This window comes from Saimiri boliviensis, chromosome 2, assembly GCF_048565385.1.
Source record: "Saimiri boliviensis isolate mSaiBol1 chromosome 2, mSaiBol1.pri, whole genome shotgun sequence".
NCBI classification, from domain to species: domain Eukaryota; kingdom Metazoa; phylum Chordata; class Mammalia; order Primates; family Cebidae; genus Saimiri; species Saimiri boliviensis.
In genome coordinates this window covers 131,611,714-131,619,661 of record NC_133450.1, presented here as the reverse complement: position 1 = coordinate 131,619,661, position 7,948 = coordinate 131,611,714, and positions in this window count along the sequence as shown.

Below are 7,948 nucleotides of genomic sequence, written 5' to 3'. Positions count from 1 at the left end.
GGTAATATTGCTGAGACCTTTGTGGGCTTGGGGTTCCAGTGGCCCCCAGCAGAATCCAGGACCAACAGGGTAGGGGTGCTGGTGGCTTCTGAGTCCCTTCCCACACTGCCCCCACAGCAGACCCCTCCCAAGAGACTCCAAACACTCCCCACTACCCCGGGGAAGGGTGGAGCCCCCTTCCTCTGAGACCTCCTGCTTGGAGTCACCTCCTCTGGGCCTGCGTAGCCCTCCCGGAGCGGGAGTGCAAGGAAGGTGGCAGCTGGAGGGCTCCCGGAGACTGCCGGCCAGCACCAGGCAGAGAGACCCTGGAAGTCAAGCTGTGACTTTTTTTGAGACAGGGTCTCGCTCTGTCACCCAGGCTGGAGTCAAGTGGTGCGATCTCAGCTCATTGCAACCTCCATCTTCTGGGCTCAAGTGATTTTCCTGCCTCAGCCTCCCAAAGTGCTGGGATTATAGGCCTGAGCCACCACTCCCAGCCTAAAGTGGACATTTTCATGGTCAGTTTCTTTTTCTTTTCTTTTTTTTTTTTTGAGACAGAGTTTCACTCTTGTTACCCAGGCTGGAGTGCAATGGCGTGATCTCGGCTCACCGCAACCTCCGCCTCCTGGGTTCAGGCAATTCTCCTGCCTCAGCCTCCTGAGTAGCTGGGATTACAGGTACACGCCACCATGCCCAGCTAATTTTTTGTATTTTTAGTAGAGACGGGGTTTCACCGTGTTGACCAGGATGGTCTCGATCTCTTGACCTCGTGATCCACCCGCCTCGGCCTCCCAAAGTGCTGGGATTACAGGCTTGAGCCACCGTGCCCGGCCTCATTGTCAGTTTCTTAATTTCCAGGATAGAGGGCAGGAAACTAAATCAGCCAGCTTGGTCCCACGGCAGGGGTTTGAACCCCTCTGAGGGGAGCCTGCTTTCAATTGTGGGGCTGCCTCAGGGGGCCTTTGATTTTGCATTGATGGGATGGTTGTACCACTCACCTTCCAAACCAGGACACCTTTGAGAGAGAAACAGGTGCTCCTACCCCTGACGCCAGGATAGCAGAGCTGAGGCCAGGCTCTGTCATGGGCTGATGGGCCTCAGGCAAAATGCATGTGTTTGTTGCTGTGTAACAAATGCCCCTCACACCTAAGTCCCAGGGATCATGCATTTTGCTCCCAGATCTCCAGTTTGGGCGGGGCTCCGCAGGACCGTTTCATCTCTGTCCATGTGGCATTAGCTCACTCAGCATGGTGGCTGGGGCCCAAGCGTCGGCCTCCAAGGAGAACGAGACGGAGGTGTGTCGACTCCAGAGCTGTGAAAAGAAAATCCGTAATGTCATAATGGAGGTGGTTCTGTCCGGGCGTGTAAAAAGGAGTTCGGAGGGCAGGGGCTGGGAGGGCAGAGCTGGGAGGGCAGGGGCTGGGAGGGCAGTGGCTGGGAGGGCAGAGCTGGGAGGGCAGGGGCTGGGAGGGCAGGGGCTGGGAGGGCAGAGCTGGGAGGGCAGGGGCTGGGAGGACAGGGCTGGGAGGGCAGGGGCTGGGAGGGCAGTGGCTGGGAGGGCAGAGCTGGGAGGGCAGGGGCTGGGAGGGCAGGGGCTGGGAGGGCAGAGCTGGGAAGGCAGAACTGGGAGGGCAGGGGCTGGGAGGGCAGAGCTGGGAGGGCAGGGGCTGGGAGGGCAGTGGCTGGGACGGCAGTGTCTGGGAGGGCAGAGCTGGGAGGGCAGGGGCTGGGAGGGCAGGGGCTGGGAGGGCAGAGCTGGGAGGGCAGGGGCTGGGAGGGCAGAGCTGGGAGGGCGGGGGCTGGGAGGGCAGAGCTGGGAGGGCGGGGGCTGGGAGGGCAGAGATGGGAGGGCGGGGGCTGGGAGGGCAGAGCTGGGAGGGCAGGGGCTGGGAGGGCAGAGCTGGGAGGGCCTCCCACTCCCAGGCTCAAGCGATCCTACTGCTTCAGCCTTGTGAGTAGCTGGGACTACAGTTGTGAGTCATCACGCCTGGCTAATTAAAATGATTCTTTTTTTTTTTTTTTTAAACAGGGAGGGGGCTCTCACTATGTTGCCCAGGCTGGTCTTGAATTCCTAGGCTCAAATGACCAGCTCACCTGGCCCCACAGAGTGCTGGGATTACAGGCGTGAGCCACTGTGCCCAGCCCAATCTAGCTCACTTCTGCTGTCCTCTGTCAGCAGAGACCCAAAGGCCTGCCCAGGTTTGAGGGGAGCAGCCAGAGCCCGGGCTTTTGACGGGGGGAGGCAGGGTTAGGAGGGCTTGTGGGGTAAGACATGAGGTGGTGGCTGTTGTGGGACCCAGCAGCCGCAGGAGGCCTGGGAGATGGCGCTGCTCTCGCAGGGAATATCTGGGTCCTGCGGGGACAGCCGCTTCGCCAAAGCGGGTGGGCACCCATGCTGCTCTGCTCACAGGCGTCTGTGCCTGTGCCCTGTCTGCACAGCTTTCTGCAGGCTCTGGAGGAGCAGCCATGCGCACGGTTTCTGCTTCCTCTTTCTTGACACGCGCTAGCCTAGCCTATGGGTGTCAGGACCCCGCATGCTCTCGGTTCCCCTCTGTGTGAGCGAGCCCAGGTTGCCGTATCGTAAGACCTCAGCCTGGGTGGCTGAGACAATTTCCTCACAGCTCTGGAAAGTCCGAGATCAAGGTGCTGTGGTGTCAGTGCTGGCTTCCGGTGAAACCTTTCTCCTGGCCTTGCTGCGTCCACCCTGGGGGGGCTCCTCCTCTCCTCTTCCTGGAAGGCCACAGCCCAGTGGATTGGGGCCCACCCTTAGGACCTCGTAAAGGTCAGTCCCCTCTAAAGAGCCTGTTTCCAAAGCGGTCACATTGGGGGTTGTGGTTGTACATAAGGGTTTTGGGGGGTCACACTTTAGTCCACAGCACCCTCTCACCTCCCTGGCTGCCCCAGCTCTGCCTCTGCCACCCCTTCCTCTCCCCTCTGGAGAGGGGCCACGCCCCTTCTCATCTATGAAGACCCTGAGTGCGCTGAACCCCGCAGGTCCTGCCCCGCCTCCGGCTCCTGAGCTCTCTCTGCAGCACCAGCCCCCGACCTCCCAGCCCTCCACGCGGAAGTCCTCGGAAACACACCACTGACAAGGCTGAAGGAGCTGTGACTGGCCCGCCCGCCCCCACCATCTGCTTCTGCCTCCTGGGGGACACCCCACCACTGTCCCGGAATCGCCCTGCCTTCCTCCCCTGCCACCACCAGGCCCAGGGGCCGAAATTCTTCCGCTTGCTCTGCGTCCCTCCTCGCTGGCCTGAGGGCGGTCTGCTCCCGTGGGAGCCGGCAGGGTGCTGGCCAGTCACAGATGCACTCCGGCCACGGCTCCCGCCTCCCACGTCACAAACACGCAGCCATTTTCCTGCTGTTAGAATGAAGTTCCGAACCACAGCCGTGAGGCCCCGTCCCACGTGGTGTCGTGGCCACCAGCCTCGTCCCAGACCCTGCTCGGCCTCCAGCCGCCCTGACTCCAGAGCCAGGCATGTGCCTCTTCCCGCCAGCCCCAGGCCCTTTGCACGTTTGGCCCCTACTGCCTGAGTGCTCGCCATGGCTCCGGTTCAATCTGACACTCTATTTTTTCCTTGGAGAGTGAAGTGGAAGTTATATGCTCTATTTCTGTTCTGAAATACTCACTCTCAGGATTTTAACAAGTATATTTAGAATACAAAGACAGCCAGCATCTCCATCCTCCTCCCGATAGATCCCGCCCCTCCTGGCTCACCCATCATGACGACTGCACAATATTAAGGCCTATCTTGCCTTTATTCCTTCGATTTCACAGGTCTTAGCTGCACACAGCCCACGCTGGGTGAGGTTGACACACGTTTGCCCTACTCTTTCTGACAGCCCAGGCGCCCCTTCTTTCTGAGTTGTGTTCTGTGGAGCCTCCTCTGCTAAGGAGCGGGGTGCTGGTGCAGTCATTTTGCTGATCTGATGCCATTTCTCCCACACCCACAGTGGGAGTGGAGGGGTGTGCGTGTCCGGCTGCTGCCTCTGCCCCAGCACTCCGGAGGCGTCATCTGCTTCCGTGCTCACCGTTCGCGGGGTCTGCCTCCAGCAGCTCTCCTTCAGCTGAGTGTATGTACCAAGGGACAGCTAGCTATGGGCTCCTTTTACTCCTCCTGCTTGAGAGGGCTGCACTCTTGAGGCTGAAGTTTCCATATTTTATCAGTTCTGGAAAATTCTCAGCTATATTGCCAGGGAGCCGAGGGGCTTCCCCGTTTTAGCTATTTCTACCTCCTGGAATTCTTTTTCTTTTCTTCTTTTCTTTTCCTTCCTTCCTTCTTTCTTTCCTTCCTTTCTTCCTCTCTTCCCTTCCCTCCCTCCCTCCCTCCTTCCTTCCTCTTTCTTTCCTTTCTTTTTCTTTCTTTCTTTTCTTTTCTTTTTTTTTTTTTGAGACAGAGACTCACTCTGTCACCCAGGCTGGAGCGCAGTGGCATGATCTCAGCTCACTGCAACCTCCGTCTCCTGGATTCAAGCGATTCTTCCACCTTAGCCTTCTGAACAGCTGGGATTACAGGCACCTGCCATCACGCCTGGCTAATTTTTGTATTTTTACTAGAGACAGGGTTTCACCATGTTGGCCAGGCTGGTCTCGAACTCCTGACCTCAAGTGATCCACCTGCCTTGGTCTCCTGAAGTGCTGGGATTTCAGGCGTGAGCCACTGTGCCCGGCCCTTTCTGGAATTTGATCAGAAGTTTGGTAAACCTTCTTCTCAATCTCTCCTACATCTTAACCTCTTCTGACGCCCCTTAGCACCTCCTTATCTGTCTGTGCCGGTCGGGGGTGGTCTCAGTCTCCCCTGCTGATTCCTTTCTTCCCTCTTCATCTGCATCAAATCTGCTGCCAGACCAAACATCTGAGGTTTGTCCCCACAGCATCGTTCGTGTTCAAGTGGACGGCTCAAGGTCAGCGGCAGAAAGGACATTCACACTGCTGCGCACCCAATCTCCAGAACCTTTTCACCTTCCCAGGCTGAAATTCTGAGACGTTAAACACAGCTCCCCACACTCTCCTCCCCCAGCCCTGGCACCCTTCGTTTTGCTTCTGGGTCTTCGGTTTTGACTCCTCTGGGAGCCGGACACACGTGGAGCTGGGTAGCATTTGCCCTTTGCGTCTGGTGATTTCACTTTCATGCCTTCAAGGCTTACCTGTGTGGGAGTCTGTGTCAGGATTTTTTTTTTTTTTTTTAAGGCTGGATAATATTCCCTTTTATGGGCATGACACTTTTTTCTTTTAGAGACAGGGTCTCACTCGGTCGCCCAGGATGGAGTGCAATGGCGCCATTATGGCTCACTGCAGCCTCGGCCTCCCTGGGCTCAAGCAATCCTCCCACTTCAGCCTCCTGAGCAGCTGGGACTACAGGTGCACAATACAATGCGCGGCTAATTTTTGTGCTTTTTGTGTCATGGGTTTTCACCTGTTGGCCAGGCTGGCCTTGCACTCCTGAGTTCAAGTGATCCACCCACCTTGGCCTTCCACGTGTGGGGATTATAGGCATAAGCCACAGCGCCTGGTCTGGATATACCACGTCCATCCATCCACCACGCCCGTCCTGGACACACTGTGTTCATCCATCCACTTTATCCGGCCTGCATACACTGTATTCATGGATACACCGCATCCATCCATCCACCACGCTGTCCTGGACACACACCTCGTCCATCCATCACAGCGCCTGGCCTGTGCACACTGCATTCATGGATACACCGCATCCATCCATCCACCACGCCCGTCCTGGACACACACCTCGTCCATCCATCCACTGTGCCCAGCCTGCGCACACCGCATTCATGGATACACCTCGTCCATCCATTGCTGCGCCCGGCCTGCACACACTGCATTCATGGATACACCGTGTCCATCCATTGCCGCGCCCAGCCTGCACGCACCGCATTCATGGATACACTTCGTCCATCCATCCACTGCGCCTGGCCTGCACACACGGCATTCATGGATACACCGTGCTCATCCATCGCCGTGCTCGGCCTGCGCACACCGCATTCGTGGATACACCACGTCCATCCATCGCCGCGCCTGGCCTGCGCACACTGCATTCATGGATACACCTCGTCCATCCATCACCGCGCCCGGCCTGCGCACACGGCATTCATCCATCCGTGAGCGCCTGGGCTGCCCCCACCTTCTGGGTGCTTCCAGGTGCTGGTGAATGACGTTGCCGTGGACATGGGTGTGCAGATATCTGTTCAAATCCTTGCACTCAGTTCTTGGGACAATACCCAGAAGTGAAATGGCCGGATGATGTGGCAATTCTATTCTAAGTTTCTGAAATACTACGTGAAATAATCGCCATCTGGTTTCCACCGTGGCGGCACCAGTTTACCCGCCCTGCGCTAAACACCCTCTGGGCTCTGCTGATTCATCCCTCCCTGCCCACTAACCCTGGCAACCCCCAGGCCTTTTATTGCCTCCCAGTTTCCCCTTCTCTGGGGTATCCTAGAGCTGGAATCACACAGTATGTGGCCTCTGCAGACTGGCCGCTTCCACTCAGCAATACACATCTAGGGCTCTTCCACGGATTTTCACGGCTTCACAGCTGCCTTTTAGGTTTATTGACTTTATATGTACACATAGTTTAAGGAGTCAACTGGGTCAGCCTACAAGTTTTTCTTTTTTTTTTGTTTGCAAAAGCAATACTGCATCCCAGCTCGGGGTTCCTGGCTCCCTGGCCTTGAGCATCTGATGATTGTGGTTGGAAGGCTAAACGCTGTAGCCTCTTGATATGGAGGACACGGGAGAAGTGGTCACGGGCTTGGCTCTCCACAACCTCCCTGTAAAACGCACGAACCGCCGAGATTGCACCACCAGAGACACAGGGACACGGTCCACAGTAAAGCCGGATGCAGTGCATTCCCCCGGAACGCAAGATAGACGTGGGCAGGAAGAGGCCACCAAGCTGGGGGTTGCTGAGCAGGAGGAAGCTGAAAGCAGTGGTGGGCATCCGTGGGCATCGCTGGGCTTAGGACCCATGGACCTCCTCAGGGGCTTCCTGAGCCAAGGTGGGGATCAGCCATGGCAGGAGGGGGACACACTATTGGCCGGGAGCGAGGACAGCCCAGCCGGAAACGTCCATAACTGCCAGCACGAGCCTCCTGAGGGGAGAGTGCTGGGACCACCTTGAGCAGGAGAGAGGTGGCTCTGGGCTCAGCTGGGAGCGGGGCGGGCAGGAGCGCCCAGAGCCCCACACAAGGTGCTGCAGAGTCACTGCTGCGCCACGTGGTGCCAGGTCTCCAGGCTGGACAGCGGAGCACCTGGGAGATGAGTCCGCAGGCCAGCAGTTTGGTCACGTCTCTGGCCAGCCGCTCCAAAGCTGAAGCAGGCCAATTATTTCACGGCTTCTGGAGCTGGCATTTAGGAGGGGCTCATTTGGGAAGCTCGGGTGCGGGTCTCTCACGTGGTCAGATGCTTGCAGGGGTGGCTGCTGTCTGAAGGGCTGGTAGTGCTCAAGTACCCACCTAGGCGCCCGTGTCAGAGGGAGCCCAGGCCAGCGGTGCCCAGGGTGTCCAGGCAATTCTATTTACAGTTTTTGGTGCAGGCTCTGCTCCTGTACCTGGTGCTGGTCCCTGGGCTCCTCCTGTGGCCACCCCTTATTGACAAGACGCTGCCCCGCTCTGTCCCCAGGTTCTGTGAGTTTGGAAGAGGGGCTTCAGAGCATTCCTTCAACTACCTGGTGGGACGCTGACTCCTTCTCCTGGCTCTTCCCTTCTGGCACCTTCTCACTTCCCTGTGACCCCTGCTGGCGCCCAGCCACCTCCCACACCACGGCTGCTGCCCGGGGTCCAGCTCTTACATGCACTTCCTGAGCACCTTTGGGAGCTCAGCGCCCAGGCCCCCTCATTTCTTGCCTGTCTTGGGAGGAGGCTGGGGCTCACGTCCCCTCTTCCGGAAGCATCCAGAGCCCAGGGTTCAAAGGATCCCCTTCCCAGGTGATGGCCCGGGCTGGCTCCCGCT